The 14,847-nt window shown below is 42.6% G+C and overlaps 1 long non-coding RNA gene across 1 annotated transcript; it reads right to left on the bottom strand.

Annotated features, from left to right (window-relative positions):
- Positions 1-5,448: 5,448 nt before the first annotated feature.
- Positions 5,449-8,280, bottom strand: LOC134464398 (uncharacterized). Its single transcript, XR_010037880.1, has 3 exons — positions 8,155-8,280; positions 6,134-6,417; positions 5,449-5,504 (listed from the first exon to the last, which is right to left on the bottom strand). It is a non-coding gene; the product is annotated as an uncharacterized LOC134464398 (long non-coding RNA).
- Between the last annotated feature and the right edge of the window lie 6,567 nt (positions 8,281-14,847).

The following is a 14,847-nucleotide window of genomic DNA, read 5'->3' as shown; positions in this document are numbered from 1 at the left end:
CGGTGGTCGCTGCTGCTGCTGCTCCTGCCGCTGCTGTTGATGCTGCATGTAAACGGTAGGCTGTCGGTAGGTGACGAATGAAGTAAGAGTCTCTCTCTCTCTTCTGTCTCTTTCGACTTAAACCACAAGGCAGGCGTGCGGGTGCACGAGCTCTCCACGGGTTCTTCTTCTCGCCAAAACTTTGCGCCGACTCAAACGAAGTGTGTCCGCCTTTTTTCAGCACCTCGCCTGATCTGCTCTCTCTCTCTCTCTCTCTCTCTCTCTCTCTCTCTCTCTCTCTCTCTCTCTCTCTCTCTCTCTCTCTCTCTCTCTCGTTAGAGTAGCAGGCTGCAACGAGGAAAACTTGGCGAAGCGAAACAGCTGCACGACACCTCACCCCCCACTCCCCCCTCCCTTCCCTCCTCCTCTCAGGCGCGTGATTTCTGATTCACATCACAACAGTCGATCCAGATTTGGACTTTGCTGAAAGGCTGAATGTTGCATCTGGGATTAGGTAATCTTCTTATGCAGAAATAGTAGCCCACAAGCTTCTAGCTAAACGTAACCGCTGACAGACTGACAGTTGCTGCAAGCATGTATAAGCAAACTGTGTATACACAGATAGCTATCGACTGACAACCAGGCGCCTCTTCCAAGCCCGTTGGCCAGACCTTGGCTCAGAGCCGAGGAGACGGTGCGTTGTCCGCTTTGAATTTTAAAGGCAGGCTGCAGCGAGGAAGCGGGGGCAAATAAAAGGTTAACTGAATCAAACTCGGGTGCTCCAGTCCTGTGCCTGCGATAACGTTCCCCTCGTCAGCCTCCGGCCTGTGGGCTAGCGCTGTCCATGGTGCTGATTCATCTGTTAGCACCTGAGGACTGGACCAGTGGTTTTCAAAGTAACAAAAAATGAGCTGAAAATTATTCCGATCAATAAGAATTGCATTATAATAATCTCATGCATCTCTGAACATTACCAAGTCTACTATTATCGTTATTTTATGTCCCAATGGGGCACTGGCACACAGACATAGTAGCCTATAGTGTGGCACGACCCATATTGGCTGGAATCTAAAAGTATATTGTCATGGTACAGTTTGGGAACCCCTGGACAAAACGTTTTAAAAATAGCATCCTCTTGAACTGCTATTGTATCATATCCCCTAAGTCCACGGCTACTTTTGCCAAACTTTCAACTGAGCTATCTGACAATAAAATGTGGAATTAAGTTACCAACTGCTTATTCTCAAACTTAATTGGGCTGGAAGGCCTTGCTAGGCCTATAACTACTATTGTTATTAAAAAGAGTTTGTAGCAATACCCAACCAAAAAAACAGATAACTTCTGCCATGTTATTAAAAAAAATGCACTGAACAGATGTCCAGGAGATTACATTGGCGTGTTACTACACATAGGTCTGGAAAGCTTGACCACATCTGTTCATTAATTGACATTTTTGCCCCCAAAACTAACGGCGGTTTGTCCTGTTAAGCTGTAACCTGCACATCAGCTTCATTTTGTTGCTGATGTTAGCTTAGTCTGGGACTTTTAGCCCCATGATGCAGGCCGTACCATCTGTGGAATGCTGTAATAGTCACTGAAACGTTAACTATAGTCCTACACTACTATGACATAGCACAGGGCCTTTAGTAATGCACTATGACTTGGTCATTGCCGTTCTGGTAACAGCTAGTTTATAACGCTGTGCCCTATCGGGTTAAGCAGATATTTTTACTCAAATGTGCCAAAGGACAAAAACATAATAGCTGTAAAGCCGTCCAATTCTCAGTGTCATTGGGTTTTAAAAAAAAAAATCAGTAATACTAAAATAATGTTCTACAAAAATGCACTACAACTGTTTTTTTTTTCCAGAAGGGAGTTAGAGCAAACACTATAGGCTATTTCTGACATGTCCATTATGTCATTTAAAGTTCAGGTTGAAGCTCCCACTTTCAAACTTTCCAAAGTAGGCCTACTCTGTTTTCTCTGTGTTGCCTTGATTGTTGTCAATTGGGGTGTGAGGCGCCCATGAGTAAAACGGTGACCTAATGGTGGTTAACAGAATTAGCAGGCATTAAAACCATTAAGAGATCGAAAAACCTTTTACTGAACAAGGAAACAGAACCACACAAACAAATCCATAATATGAGAGAGAGAGAGAGGCAGTGATGATGTCCTTAAATTTATCATTTGAAATTTTCCTATTTTATTTAGTAAATCACAGGGAAAACTATTGTTTCAATTTCTTGTTGGTGGAGTAGTGAGAAAGAGCATGGCTGAAGGGTAATGGCTAAAGTCAACTGAAGTCACCAGTCTGATCCAGGCAGTGGGGCTCTGGATTTATTTTGTAGTGTTGACGTGACGTACCGTTCAGTTTGCATGCCAGGCCTGCTTGGTTGCTGATGGCTACGAGTTGATGTTTAACGTCTTCTCCCAGGGTATTTCTGATGTGGTAGGAATAGATTTTGTGGCACAGTTATTTAATAAGTCATTAGACTTATCTTCTGGCTGCTTTTGTAGTGCATTCGCAAAACAAGGCAAAGTGACCTTGCTGTTTCTTGCCACTCAAGTTTGGATGGAATGTGAAATGTGTAAACAGTGACATCATACAAGGATTCTCTGAACACTGGCAGTAGGGCTGCCACAACCAGCAAAGCAAACTAGGCAATTGCCTAGGGCCCACAGATGAAGAGCCTGGCTCTGTATTTCTATTCAACCCGTTAGGACAGTGTTATACAGATTTCCTGTTACCAGACTGGCAATGACCACATTGTGCTGCCTTACTAAAGGCCCTGTGTTCTGTCACTATATAACTTTTATATAACTTTTCAGTGACTATAAAAGTGTTCCACAGGTGGAACGGTGTGCATTATGTGGCTACATCAAAGAAAAAGACAACTAGGTGAGTGTCATTTAGAGCAGGGGTTCCCAAACAAGGGACAAGGCCCCCCATATACCAGATTCCAGCCAATGCCCCCCCCCCCCCTTATATGGGTTGTGTACCACTATTTTTTTCTGTGCACTTCTTTCACAACCATGATAGTCTAGGCCTGTGAGGCAGTGCTGTTCTTCACTATTTTGAGCATAGCTTAGCTTTTTTTGTTTATTTTGTTTTACGTTATTCAGTTTATTCAATTACTTATTTTGTTGTGCTATAGTTTTGCTACCAACCTTCTGCGGCCCGCCTAGCACTTTCTTGGGGACCCCAGGACTCCACGGTTCCCACTGTGAAACCCCCAGATTTACAGTGTCTAGAGTGTCTAGAGTGTTAATTCAGTCAGTGAAAAGTGCAATGACTATGAATGGCCATGCAGTTTAAATTTGTCTTGAGAGGGGGTTCTTCCAATAGTTTAAACTAGCCTAGCCTCTTTGCCTAGGGCCTCCAAGTAGGTTGACACAGCCCTGACTGGGACATACAGCTGTGGTCAGTAGAGGTGCATTTCATGTCATGTGTGTAGCCTACTGCTAGCAGTGTGTCGTGACTTTCACTTGCGCTCTCTCTCTCGCTCTCTCTCTCTCTCTCTCTCTCTCTCTCTCTCTCTCTCTCTCTCTCTCTCTCTCTCTCTCTCTCTCTCTCTCTCTCTCTCTCCAACACAGTCCAGTCTATTAAAAAGCTTTGGAGGTTTATCTGGGGTCACTGAGTAGAAAGATCAGGATTTCAACCAGGATGAAAAGAGGAAGCCAGGTGGTGAATCAGAAAGAATATCAGGCAGGGAAGAGACAAATGGATGGAGAGATTGAGGGGCTGGTAGACAGATGAGGAGAGAGAGAGAGAGAGAGAGAGAGAGAGAGAGAGAGAGAGAGAGAGAGAGAGAGAGAGAGAGAGAGAGAGAGAGAGAGAGAGAGAGAGCATCTGAGAGGAGTGGTGGCAGCAGATTTCTGGTGCCTGCCATCATAGTCCGGGAGCCGAAAGCCAAATACCAGCTGAACCTGGCTTCGTCTGACAACGTTTTTTTTTTTTTTGCAGTTTGTTGTTGCCCAAGGTGTACTGTACCTAGTAAGATTCCAGACGATGCCAGGCGATATCCCTTGAGCATTTCAAGATTTTGAGCCTTTTATGTTGGATGTGCTGCAGCCATAGGTTACAACAGGTTTCTGCCCCTCTTAACGTCATGCTGACCAAATGCCCTATACCATAACTAATTTTGTGTTAGTTGACATGGTATGATGTTTACAAGAACTGGTGGTGAGGTATGGTCATCAGTGGGGGTAGGGCCATGCATGTTCTGGGCGTGGCATTGACCCAAAAACCTGTTATTCCAACTTTGAGAGACAAATGGTTGGGAGCCAAAAGCCAAATATCAGCTTTGTTGGTTTGCTTTTTTTTTTCTTGGAGTTTGCTTTTGCCCAAGGTGTACCCATTGAGACACCAGAGGGTGCTCTGTGATATCCCTTGAGCATTTCCAGATATTAAGCCTTTTATTGGAAATGCTGCAGCCATATGTTGCAAGAGTTTTCTGGCCCCCTTTCTGGTCAATGGTTGTAGGTCAATGTTTTTACTGTTACGCCACATGACATTTTTTTTTACCTCTATACCCTCATTATTCTAGTAAAATTGATCAAATCAAAATAAAGTGTGCTAGGTTTCTAAAAATATCATGTATTTTAAGTATGTTGTGAGTCTATTTGAAAATTGTAACCTTTCCTAATTAAACAAATCATAGGAACACAAAAAATGACTCTCACATCTTTCCCCTCAAAATAAAGCTGCCTGAACAGTCATGTTTTAAAAAGAAATTAGAAACAGCATTATTTTAATCTGCCTTTGGTTAGGGTTAATTATCTACTCTCTATAATAGGCTATAATTGCTTCAAATTTGACCTTGTCTCTTTTCTTTCTTTCTTTCCTCTCAGAATGACAGTTATGTGTGCTAGTGTGCTAAACACATGTATTGCTATTGCCAGAGTCATGGAGGTAAGAGTTCCAATTTTTTTTTTACACAACAATGGCGGCTCATTGAGCCTTTGACACATGGTAGATTGTCATTGACATACGTAGTTCCACTATCACTCCAGGAAGTGGACATAGGACGCAGAAAGTGTGGTAAAGCTCAATGTAGGCTAATTAATTTCTACTTCATCTTTGCTTCATATGTAGTGGTTCTGTGTTTGTCTAGCGAACAGAAAGCTGCTGCATTATTTGAATCTATACTTGAATCATGACACCAACCAGCTTCTTGTACCGTGGTTGGCACAACTCTGAATTCCATGGCTCTGGTTATTGTTGCTTGAGTTCAGGATTAGGCAGCCATGGCCTAGTGGTTAGGAAGTAATTAGTACTTAAGTAAGTAATTTTTGAATATAAAAGTATCAGCTACAGCAAGTGTAATGTAATGTTATATATTGAAATAAGTATCTCCACTCAGTACATACTGTAATGCTGTCACACTCTTTATTCATTCAAAGTATTTTTTTTACTCTGTAACTCCAATCCTTCCATGGCCTTTATTTCACCAGAAAGTGTTGCTGGTCCTCCGGTTTGCGCACTGTGCAGGCAAGGCGGTGAGTGGGTGCTTGATGGCTGCGGCCTGTACACAGATAGACCAATAGGGAAGAAGACAGACATACCGACAGACAAACCCGTCATTTTTTTATCAGGTTTTTTTTTTTTAAACAAGTGAAAGCAAGCAAACTCACTTGTGGCTGAGCATTTTTTGTGCATGTGTGAACGCTCCAAAGTGTACCCAGGACCCTCGGAATTTAACCATACTGAGACCTTAACTGATGTAGTCTCTATACAGTTTACTTGTTATGGTGTCAGTCCTCTTTCTGATCACACCCAGTCCTCTCCTCAGGTGAGTACACCTAAATGTAACTTGTCAGGACTCATAAGCAAAAAGTACAGAGACCAGTCAATTCTCAATACAGTTCACTTCTGCGGGGTTTGGGTACACTTTGTTTTCACATATGGAGTGTTCACATATACACAGAAAATGCTGAGTTTGGTTCACTTAAAGGGGACTACCTGTAGGTGTGAAAATGCCCCATAGCTGATCAAGACAAAATTTACTTGGCTCAAGGGCAAATACTTAAAAGAACTATTTATGAAACACATATATAATCCTAAAATGTCTAGTTCACAAATAGTAATTATTATGTCAGTTTTATTTAAAATAAATGTGCAGTGTAGAATATAACAAGAAATATTTCACATTACTTGGCAAGAGATTCTTCCCTGCTGCCCATAGCGGATATAGGTGGCTGTGTGTTCACAGTTGTTGTCAAGCATGCTGAATTTTCCACAACAGGGTGTGTTCTCGGCTGTATGAGCATAGCCACTGCATTCTCGAAATCGTATGCGGATGTCATCTGGTGTCGGCACATGTCCTATTATATCTTGGTAATTATCCACACGCCAAGTGACAGTTGTAGGTCTTATTGTTCCGTTGAAACAGCCCTCCCTTGCAGAGCTAGAGCTGATGCCAGCGCTTTTTGAAATCTCTAAAACACATGAATGAATTTGGCAACACTTTAGAATAGGGTTCACATGTTAGCCACATATTTATAATAATTAGGCAGCCTAATTACTGTTTGCATAAGAGACATGTTAAGGGCCTAGATCCTTTTTTAAACTATTAAATGGGCCGTGGAGGAATGTGTGGGTAACACTTTAGACTAGGGATTCACATGCCACTATTGTCTTTAGAGACATAAGAGACTTATAAAGCCTAACTACTGCGTGTGTAAGTGATTTATATTAAGGGGCTACAAGGTCCTTATTACGATTATATCACTAATAAAAGTTTCATGGGCAGTGAACAAAAAAATGTGACTACACAGCTAATTAGGCCTATTGATATTGCTAAACAGTGTCTTATAAGTCACTCACACAGACAGTTAAACTTAACAATTGTTTCCATTGCTACACTAAAACTACAAGGACTTGATGGTCTGTTCAGTACAATTAAAGAGGAAGTTAACTTCCAGTTCCAGCTTACAAGTGTCATTTTACCATCTAACTGTACAATGACTTTATTCTGTTACAGCACAACACGTAAGCCTACTGTAACCCTGCGCAGTAACATTTTACATAATGCTAAAATCAGGGCTTTGAACCCGATTTTTTTTTTTTTTTTTACAATTAGGTTGTTCCGAACAGAAATGGAATTCTAATGTTCCACAGTCAGCTCAGTTTGACAGATGTCAAAATGCTTTCGGAGAAGTTCTATTACGAGAGGTTCCACTCGTCAGGTACTCCACTGTAGGGGCGCCAACGGAGGACTGCAGACTACATTCAGAATGAATGGGCTGCGCTCTCGTCTCGACAGCGCCCCTAATTGCAGGCATGGGTTAAATAGCGAGAAGGCTGTAAATAGTGTAACCTCCGAATGCCCCGCTCGCTGGGTGCGTTCTGACAGCTGTCAAACTGAGCTGATAGGGGGGGACTGTGGATTCTACAAGTGCTCGTGGTCATCTGGATATACGTGTGATTATCCCACTTTTTTGTCATTTCCCTGAATTCACGAGGCAGGCTGTGAACTTTGAAGGAAGAACAGCGTGTTTTATCCTTCAATACGCGGGCTCCTTGTTCACTGCCATTCATTTTGAGGCTGCCTGTGACCCTCCGAGTGCTCCGCCTCCCTATTTTGCATATGAACCGACTGCCTCAATAGTGGCCTTTGCCACCTGAAGCAGGCGCGGAGTGGCCAGCGGGAGATCGGGGACTTGTCCCGGTGGGCTGCGGCCGCAAAATGTAATATGTTCTCAGCCGGCCCCGAAGTGTTACGTATGATATTGCGAAGGCTTTGCACTATTTGCACTGCAGCAAATACATAGCAAATAAAATGTCTATTTCTGGAAATTCAAAATGGCAGACCATGGAGAAGATCGCCCTCTTCATGTTGGCTATGAAAAGTTCAATTTTCCCAGTCATAATGAGTACTTAAAATTTGATGGTGGTGGTAAGTATTCATGAAAAAGGTAACATTAGTGAATGGGTAGCATGAATTCTGGAAATAAACAACTAAAAATCTTACACAGTGCACCTTTAAATGAAAGATGTTTGCATTGCTATTAGACCTACCAAGAAACTGCAGAGTAATTGCAACGGAAACAGCATGGAGATATTTAGAATTGTAATGAATGATTATTACCATGAAAGTGTTTAGAAATGATCATAGAATTACCATCTTATTAGCGATTCATAATGTAAAGTGTACATGTAAAACCAGTTATTACCGCCAACTTTGTGGAAATATTTTTCATTTCCCTCCGCATCTCTTTCACCCCAGGCAATGCCGTAGTGTTCTCCACCAACCCTTGCACCATCTAAACCTGAGCTTGTTTTAAACCTAATAATTTCTCCAAATTGAAGCTGTAACACACACGCACACACACACACACACACACACACACACACACACACACACACACACACACACACACACACACACACACACACACACACACACACACACACACACACACACACACACACACACACACACACACACACACACACACACACACACACACACACACACAGTATTAGTGTTAGTAACCTCATTGAGCAGTACAAATTAAATAAATATAGCAACAACAACAACAATAAAATTTTTTGATATTTTACTAACTCAAAGTTCAAAGTACTTTATTTGCCATTTGTGCATAAAGTAGTCCAAGCACATAGGAACTCTTGTGCAGGCCCTCTGAGTCAATAAATAGAATTAAATAGAAAAATAGGTAGACAAAATACATTAAAGTGATAAAAATCAAAGAGATCAAAAGAATAATAAAAAAAAGTGAATCAAATGTTCTTTTTTGACATCAGCCTCACTGTTGCTGGGAAGAAACTGTTGAAAAACCTTGCTTTTCTAGTAGGAATGCTGTCCGCTCTACTGTGTCTCAGTTTGTGTGTGCAGTTCTTGTGTTTGAGCAGAGAGTTAGCTGGATGGAGCTTTGTCAGTGAGTAGAATTTGCATGCATCTCTATGCAAGGTATCTCAGCAGAATAGAATTATGGAAGTGCAAGTGGCCGGCAACCAGACAGAACTACTACTGGCTTTAATTTAACTACCATAACACTACACCACTATGACAGCACAGGGCCTTTAGTAATACATTATAATTTGGTCATTGCCATTCTGATATCATCAACATCATCATCAATTACATACTGGCTACAAACTGTTTACATAGGCCTATAGGCCTACTTTAGAACACACTAGAAGTTGCGTTGACTACCCTAGTCAACTGGTAACACCAGATCAGTTCAAGCTCCACTCAGATCTGGGAGAACTGTGCATTGGATTCCTTTTCAGAAGGCATGACTTAATAACTTTCCTTGCCACCAATAAAGTCTCCGTTCATTTTTTGAAGAATCAGTGTGTCGTAGAGTCTACAATACAGTTGACGCGTGACTCCTCAATGTGAGACGCCACTGTTATCTGAAACAGCCATCGCTTCCTCCCGTTGCAGGGTGAAACGCTTCCCAAATAGCTCTGTTGAGCAGACCTGTGTGTGGAGCATGTGTAAGCCGAAAGGGAAAGCCACCCCTGCTAGAGCTGTGTGGAACTAGGCCTAGGTCAGAGAGCCAGGCTAGTCTACTGGAACGACTATCTGAATTTGATCACTGCCATCTTTGTGCGAGGATAATGCTGCTTGAATGAATACCAATTAACAACTAAGCGATGCGAAAATTACCCTGTAGATGGCAGTAAAACACATTTGCTAACGATGTGAAAGACACAGGGACCCTGCAGCGGTGCCCGAGGCTGTCCATAGCAAAACGCTGCAATTACTGTTCTGTATCTGTGCACTACTTTCTATGCCTTTCAGATTGACTCATCTACGGTTGTATAATTGAAACATTACTGTGTGAATTTTTCCATTATTATTGTCACCAAAAGCTTACCTGTAGAGAGGCCAGACCACAACAGGCCAGGAACAGGAATGCTGATAGCATGGAATTCCCCATTCTAACTGCAGAGGATAAATGACATACATAACAACAATACTAACTACAGAATAATGCAAAAATAGATTTCATAATGCAATTTTAGCTGACACATATTTCCCAACCTTTCACTGAACAATATTGACTTTAGTGTAAAGTTGCCAAACCCTCTTTTGTGGTGTAGGTGAGGAAACTTACAAAAAATGTATTGAAAAGTATTCCAAGTGCCTGTTCCTTCTACATCACCTCAACGTAAAAGCACAGAATCATCAAGAACGAAAATGCATATCTAGGAAAGCACAGCATCACCATTTATAAAGTGTCTGATCTCAACCCGCCCAGTAAAGTCTTTTTTACCTGATCCACAAAGGATGATGGTTTGCAGTGCCCAAGATGCCAGCTCCTGATGACAGCTGAATGCAGAACTTAGGGCGATCCTGTCATATTTATGGTCAAGACTTGCCACACATCAGACAATCAATCTGCCCTTTTTAGGGGTGTGGCTTTCATTCATCAAACAATGGTGGCAGATTCATGGTCAAGACGTGTCCCATGACAGCCAATCAGTATCCATATTGACAGTGGGGTGTGGTCTTCGAGTCATCACATAATCCTTGTGCCCTTCCCGCCTCCATTATTAGTTGGTTCATTCGATTTGTTGTTGTCACCGACCAATGTTGCAGAGTAGCCTACTCAGCGAGAATTTGTCATCACGAACGGGTGGTATTAAACACAGCGCATTTAAAGTCAACCACAAAGTTGCGTGAGACGATGAGCTTGCATCAATTTGATCTACGTAGCACACCACGTGTGAGGTGTGGGGGGACGGTAGTGATGAGGAGCTGAAGTGCGGTGCAGTGCAAACTTTACAATGACCCTATCCACACACGCAGTGAACTTTTGGCTAACCAGTTCAGGCGTGCGTCCCCGCGGAGGAGGTAGGCTATACAGATGAGCATCAACGGAGATAAGCAACTGTAGGAGTTGCAAGGTCCGTCTATCCCACGATATAGAGGTGGGCGATATGGCAAAAATGTCATATCACAATTTTTTAACATGAAATCTCGATTTCGATTTTTATATCCCAATCTTCTATCCAAAAAATAAAAACAGCAAAAATCTATTTGACGAAGCACGTGAGCGAGAACTTGTTGTCACGATGTGGGTGTTATTAAATACAGAGCATTTAAAGTCGGCCACAAATATGAACGAGACAATGAGCTCGCACCAGTTTGCTCTACTAACACACCACGTGTGAGGAGTGGGGGGACAGGAAGTGACGAGGAGCTGAAGTGGGTACCGGCGCAAACTTGTGTAGAGGTGTGAGACAAGGCTCATATACATATGTGAGTGAGTTGTTGACCAACCAGTTCATGGGCGCGTGGCCTCGGAGGCGGTCTGCAGACGAGCGTTGAAGGGGATAAGCAACTGCAGAGGTTGCAAGATCTGACTGCAGTCGCATTCATCCAGCGATAGTTTGACACCATGTGACATGTCACCTTGTCAACGCAACATCACCGAAATGTTGAAGTTTGACAGGAAATCTAACCGTCATGCAGCATTTTCATCCAGAGTGCATTGCTGTCTAAATGCGCATGCATGCGTTGACGACTACTCGAATGCACTTAGCATCACGATTCACGATTTATATCGTCATATCGCCCACCCTTACCACGATAGTTTGAGATCATGTGACATGTCACGTCGTCGTCGCAACATGACTGAAATTTGGTTAGTTGGACAACATTTCTAACCATCATGCAACATTTTCATTCAGAATGCATTACTGTCTGCATGCACATGAAGACACTAAGTGCATTCAATTAGTCATCAACGCATGCATGCGCATTTAGACAGCAATGCACTCTGGATGAAAATGCTGCATGACGGTTAGATTTCCTGTCAAACTTCACAATTTCGGTGATGTTGCGTCGACGACGTGACATGTCACTTGGTGTCAAACTATCGCGGGATGAATGCGACTGCAGTCAGATCTTGCAACCTCTGCAGTTGCTTATCCCCTTCAATGCTCGTCTGCGGACTGCCTCCGAGGTCACGCACCCATGAACTGGTTGGTCAACAACTCATTCACGTGTGTATATGAGTCTTGTCTCACACCTCTACACAAGTTTGAGCAGGTCCCCACTTCAGCTCCTCCTCACTGCCTGTCCCCCCACTCCTCACACGTGGTGTATTAGTAGAGCAAACTGGTGCGAGCTCATTGTCTGGTTCATATTTGTGGCCGACTTTAAATGCGCGGTTTTAATAACACCCACATCGTGACAACAAGTTCTCGCTCACGTGTTTTCTGTCCATTGGTCGACAAAATTCTAAGTCGATCGCAACTATTGTGGAATCTCTACTGCATCTCTGCAATCTCTAATGCCTACTGCAACTGCACACGCATCTTGCAACTCCTGCAGTTGCTTATCGCCGTTGATGCTCGTTGCAAGTGTCTGCATACTGCCTCTGCAGTGACGCACCCTTGAACTGTATGGCCAAAAGTTCACTGCCGTCTGTGTAGATGTGTTGTCCCACACCTCTAAAAAGTTTGCACTGCATCAAACTTCAACTCCTCCTTAGCAGCTGTTGCCCAACACCTCACATGTGGTGTGCTACATAGATCTAGGAAACGTTTCCAGGTTTCCAGCTACCCACAACCTCTCTTTTTACCATAGTGTGGTGGGGGGCTCTCCACTAACATCCACACATGTTGGAATATTCACTGTATCATGTGTGCATAGGATGGGAGGGAACTATCCTGAGGTGGGAATGGGGCAAACATGTGTAGGGAGCAGCGGGGGAGGTATCTTAACTTAACGTGTGGCCCCTCCTGTTTACTTGTGCCATGCCACGTCATGTCATGAAGTCTCATCATTTCATGGTGGAATCATAAACTAACATTTCTGTCCAGACTTTGATAAGCCAATGGGAAGTGTTAAGAATGTTGGAAGTACGAAGATGAAAGCTTAGCCTACTACAGATGAGCTATAACTGCATAACTGACCATTGCCATCATACCAGTTCAACCACTTAGTGCAGAGCCTGTGTTATAACCTTACTGTCACCAAAATTGTAATGGCTATGTCTTAGTCTGTTACTTAAGGCTCTCGGTACTGTCATAGCAATGTTGTTATGATGTAGTTGAGTATTTTCGGCACACAGTGAATAGGCCCGTCGGCGACCCCATCTGCAGTAAGAGACTATTGGTGTCAAAGGTTTAAAATCCTGAAGCTTCAAGATGTGTTTCAGAGTCAGCACTTGGCAATGATTGCACTTCGAACATTATATCCGTTCAAAACATGGACTCCGGAGGGCTACGAGAGCCACTGCTTAACAAAAGCACAATAACCCTTATACTTAACACATTCTGGCATAGCTTGCGAGGTAAGCTGTCTGTTTTGAAGTATTTGGGGGGATGGATGCAGTCTCTCCACTGAGGAGAGACAAGCATGACTTGGGTTGTGTTCTTTTCGGTTCTGGGTTGAAATCATACTGCGTTTTTTGCTGTTTATGAGGTGGCATTGTGGGCAATGACGCGAGGGGGTGAGTGTGGGGTGGGGTTGGAGGGGCGGCTCATCGTTTTCAGGGATGAGAATGCTATTTCACTTGACTCACCATGCTAGGTTGACAGTTGATACCTACAAGATATCAAAACCACTGTGGTTGGTATTTGCATAATGTTAGAGTAGGCTACTCCTACCAAGCTACAACGTTCGTTTCATTTTGCTTCCACTTTCTTCAAAATGTGCCGTTGACGTATGAAAATACAGTCCTCTATCTACAGAAGTGTGCCAAGTGCTGGGTGCGTAGTGAAATTACTTGTACAGGTAGATGAGTTGTGGCCCAATGGTCAAAGTGCTGTGGTATACATTTGCATACTCTTAGGGCACTTCTAGCATGTTCTAATGCTCCAGCTTTCCCTCGACTGTAAGTGTCTTGATGATTATTAAAATCAAGTCCACTACCAAAAAAGTGTGCCACGTGCATGGGTACACACTGAAATAATATTGTGGTTGGAGGTCAGAGTTCAGAAAGTAGGCTTACTGGCGGAACCCATCATTGAGATGTGGCACTCAAAGACAGCACTCAACAGAAACCTGTTTTAACCCACAAAATATGTCCTGTAAGTGAGCCATTTAACTTAAAGGGACACTGTGTGAGATTTATAGTTGTTTATTTCCAGAATTCATGCTGCCCATTTATTAATGTTACCTTTTTCATGAATACTTACCACCACCATCAAATTCTAAGCATTCATTATGACTGGGAAAATTGCACTTTTCATACATGAAAAGGGGGATCTTCTCCATGGTCCGCCATTTTGAATTTCCAAAAGTAGCCATTTTTAGCTGCAAAAATGACTCTACTTGGGCCATACTAAAATATTTGTTCATTACTTAGAAAACTTTCATGTAAAGATCAAATTTGGCAATTGGCAGCCCAGTTTCAATGAGCAGCATAGTTGCAGTACCCTTTTTGACCATTTCCTGCACAGTGTCCCTTTAAATAATTAGTAAATGGTACTATGAAGCATGGTACATTTCAGCTAAACATTTCAATGGTGCCAGATTAAAAAACAAAAACAAAAAACATGTGGCCTCCTCACAGGTGATGAGTGGTGAAAGAATGTTATGTGGCTGTTAAGAAGGTCAGCATTATAGAGAACAGTTTGTGATCCGTTGTGCCCTATCTCCTTTCCTTTCATAAGAGACGGACAGTTGGAAGATATGCAAACCAAGGTTCACAGTCGTACGCCTGGTTCAGCTATGAGACTCATCATCTCCTCAGTCTTGCATTAACACTTGCTGCATTAAATAGTGTAAATGGTGTACAGTGTTTTATGATACATTATACAAAAATGAGTCACAATTTCACCAGAAAGACTTCATTTTAATCAACCCAGTGTACCTGTATTAAACATACTTCATTGAATAGTATACAGTAGGAGCAATTTATTTTTTTCCACAACTTCCA

This window comes from Engraulis encrasicolus, chromosome 15 (genome assembly GCF_034702125.1).
Source record: "Engraulis encrasicolus isolate BLACKSEA-1 chromosome 15, IST_EnEncr_1.0, whole genome shotgun sequence".
NCBI classification, from domain to species: Eukaryota; Metazoa; Chordata; class Actinopteri; order Clupeiformes; family Engraulidae; genus Engraulis; species Engraulis encrasicolus.
The sequence above is the reverse complement of the archived record's forward strand: the minus strand, read 5'-3'. Positions and strand labels throughout refer to the sequence as shown.